Source organism: Aplysia californica, unplaced genomic scaffold (assembly GCF_000002075.1).
Source record: "Aplysia californica isolate F4 #8 unplaced genomic scaffold, AplCal3.0 scaffold00389, whole genome shotgun sequence".
In the NCBI taxonomy this organism is placed as follows: domain Eukaryota; kingdom Metazoa; phylum Mollusca; class Gastropoda; order Aplysiida; family Aplysiidae; genus Aplysia; species Aplysia californica.
The window spans coordinates 478,454-481,657 of record NW_004797659.1 but is presented as its reverse complement, the minus strand read 5'-3'; positions in this window follow the sequence as shown (position 1 = coordinate 481,657).

Here is a 3,204-nt window from a genome sequence, read left to right as displayed (position 1 = left end):
AGATAGATAGATAGATAGATAGATAGATAGATAGATAGATAGATAGATAGATAGACAGACAAAGTGTGTGTGTGTGAGAGAGAGATAAAGGGAGAGAGAGAGAGAGGGGAGAGGGAGGGGAGAGAGAGAGAAAGAGAGAGAGAGACAGAGAGAGAGACAGAGAGAGAGATGGACAGACAAACAGACAGGCAGACAGACAGACAAATAGACGGACAAAAAACTAAAAATCGTTAATGAATTTTACACAAAACACACAAAGATAATAATGAGTCCGTGCTTCAAAACTTACATAATAAGTGAAAAATGATATTCAATCAGAAAGGATCAATTTTCACGACTAATCTCGTTTCGTTCCTTTCTGTCTATCTGCCGTTATTCCTCAATAATTCACGTCCTTTCTTTCTATCTATCAGTGTTGAGTAGTTATTAAACATACACAGTATTACTTCATCCTGTTTCTGGCACCGGTATATTGTTTATATTGCCACACGAACTGACAATTGATGTTATCCTTCTTAGTTCCACCAATGACTAACGCGCTAAGAAAACTAAGAAAAATCGCGGACCAATGACGAGCTGACTTCTGTGAACAGCGACTGATTGATGAATGGCGTCGAAACTGTACACGATTGTAAACTGTCTCGTATTCTCAAGTATCATTCCCTACCCACGCCCAACCCCCAACCGTTATCCCGCCACAAACAAACGACTCCGTGATGTCACGGAAGTAACGGCGACGACGCACTGATGGCCTCTCCACAGAGATGGGACCAGGGACCGGGTGAGCTTTGGCGGGAAATAGAGGATCCAATCAAACCGGGCAACAGGAAAGTCTGTTGGAATCACGTGTGGCTTAGTTCATTAATTAAAGTTTGCAATATGTGTGAATGCGATTGTTGCTGTAAAACGTTGTGAACATTAAAAAAATACAACAATTTCGATTTGCATTTGTAGATGTATTATGCCCCTGAGGACATAATAAATAATATATAGGTCATTCAGAAGGCGGGCTGCCTCGACCCAGCTTGCCAGGGCCAACACGGGCGGAGAAGGACACAACGGAGGGGAACGACCGAGATACTCAAGATTCTCTGCTCAACTCGCGAATCGAACTCGACGTCTTCTGCCAGTGAATGTGAACTGTTCAACCACTCCACTGCAACATAGACGCCAGTCTACCGATGAGCTAGTATCCATTTTGTGCTAGATGAACTGACGAAAAATGGGGCAGTTCCTTTTCTGGAGCTACAACGACTTACCCAGTGGGAACACATGCTGAGTTTAAAAAATCGACAATTCGCCCCCCCCCCCCCTTTACTGTCGTTAGAATGAGACGCCTCTATTTGTTTGACGAACAGATCTCAACGGACCTTTGTACTGTACGGACAAAAAGGCTTTGCGCTAACACAGAAAGAAGATTCCCGAGAGAGGCATTTCCTGTTAGAGTTTCTCGGTCTATCTGCTGGGCTGCTGCATCCCATTTAGCCCGGGTTGGCCCTTACAGGAGGGTGGGGCAGCTCATCTCCTAAATGAACTTTCGTTTTTTGTTGGGTTTTTTTCAATCATGATTTTGTAATCAAGTCTTTTGATGCAGGTATTTTCACGACCCTAAGAAACCCAATTTAAGATGATCATTTCGGAGGCGGGCTTCCGGCCCTGTCTGTCAGGGCCAATCCAGGTTGAAAGGGATACAACATCACAGCAGAAAGACCGCGACACTCGATAAACACTCGGGTCTGAACAGCAATACTGTGCCACCATAAGCAGCTCAACTCAACAACTATCTTTATTTCTTCCTCTGTGGAATGCCACACCATGAAAACCACCCCAAAAACCAATGTCTTATTTTCTACTTCTGTGGTTTGTCACAACATCGTATTATTAGAATTTCGAAACCACTGCATGTGTCCGTTACTCACGGTAGGACAGGACAATAATTGTCGACTTCCTCACACAGTCCACTTGACACCAACGTCAGCGCACGCACACGGCTCACTCACTTCGCGAACACCTTCCAACCTTTGCTGGTGTGACCCACAAACCGGAATTATAACAATTATCAAAGGCTACGTCCTTGTTCTGTTATTGCCGCCACTCTTTGCTCTATAAATAAAATAATTTAAAAAAAAATGGTTTACTCGTTCGCACCATGGGCGCCTTAACGAACAGTAGAACACCAGACTCGCTATGGCCAAGTGCGCACGGCATCTTATCCCCCCCCCCCTTACCCTCCATTTGGATTCAAAATGAGTCAAGATGGCGCACGTCAGGGTGAACTGAAATTACGTCAGAGTGCACGACCTAGGATATCATAATACAAGTATGATGCGACCTTGTTTGTTGGTCTACCTCCTCCCCCACCCCACCCCGAGAGCAATCCGAACTTAAAATAACCCTTTATTTACGCAACGCGCCTCGTCACTTTAGATTAAAATCATTACTAATTACTAACCATGTACTTACTTGAAACGACTGACCCCAAAGTCGGCAAGGATGTCTATAAATAGATATTGGAGAGTGGGTTAAAGAATTGTTTCGTCCAAAGCCAAAAATGTATCAACTCTTATTTCCAGTTTAATTTGAATTCGTAGAAGTACATCTAACAAAGCCTCTTTTGACACAGTAGGCCTAAACCAGAAGGCCCGCCCTCCGAATTTTGTGCCTCCGAAAGGATCGAGTAAAACGGACGGAGCGCCTTTTTAAAAAAACACCAAAAAACCCAAAATACACAAAAAACAAAACAACTTATCAAAGCATCCCAAGTTCAAAAGGCTCCCGGATAAAGAAAACAGATTTGGAAAATCTGGAAAACAGAATTGTGCTTCTTTTTTTTAAAGTGCCCCCCAAAACAGCTTGTCTTCAGGTGTTGTCGAATGAGCAGAATGTATATCCTAAAAGATGTATTCTTACTATCATTTAAAAAAAAAAAGAAACAGCACCTCTATCTGCCCACATATCTGTGAAATCCATAGGTCATACAGGCCAAGACATCAAGAAAAAAAGAAGCCTCGTTTCTGTGGTGTCTTGTTTAGGCACTTCGCCTTGCATTTACAACACTGTTTCCGTACCACATGTTACCATTATCATTATTACTACTACTACTACTACTACTACTACTACTACTACTACTACTACTACTACTATTATTATCATCATCATCATCATCTACTACTACTACTACTACTACTACTACTACTACTACTA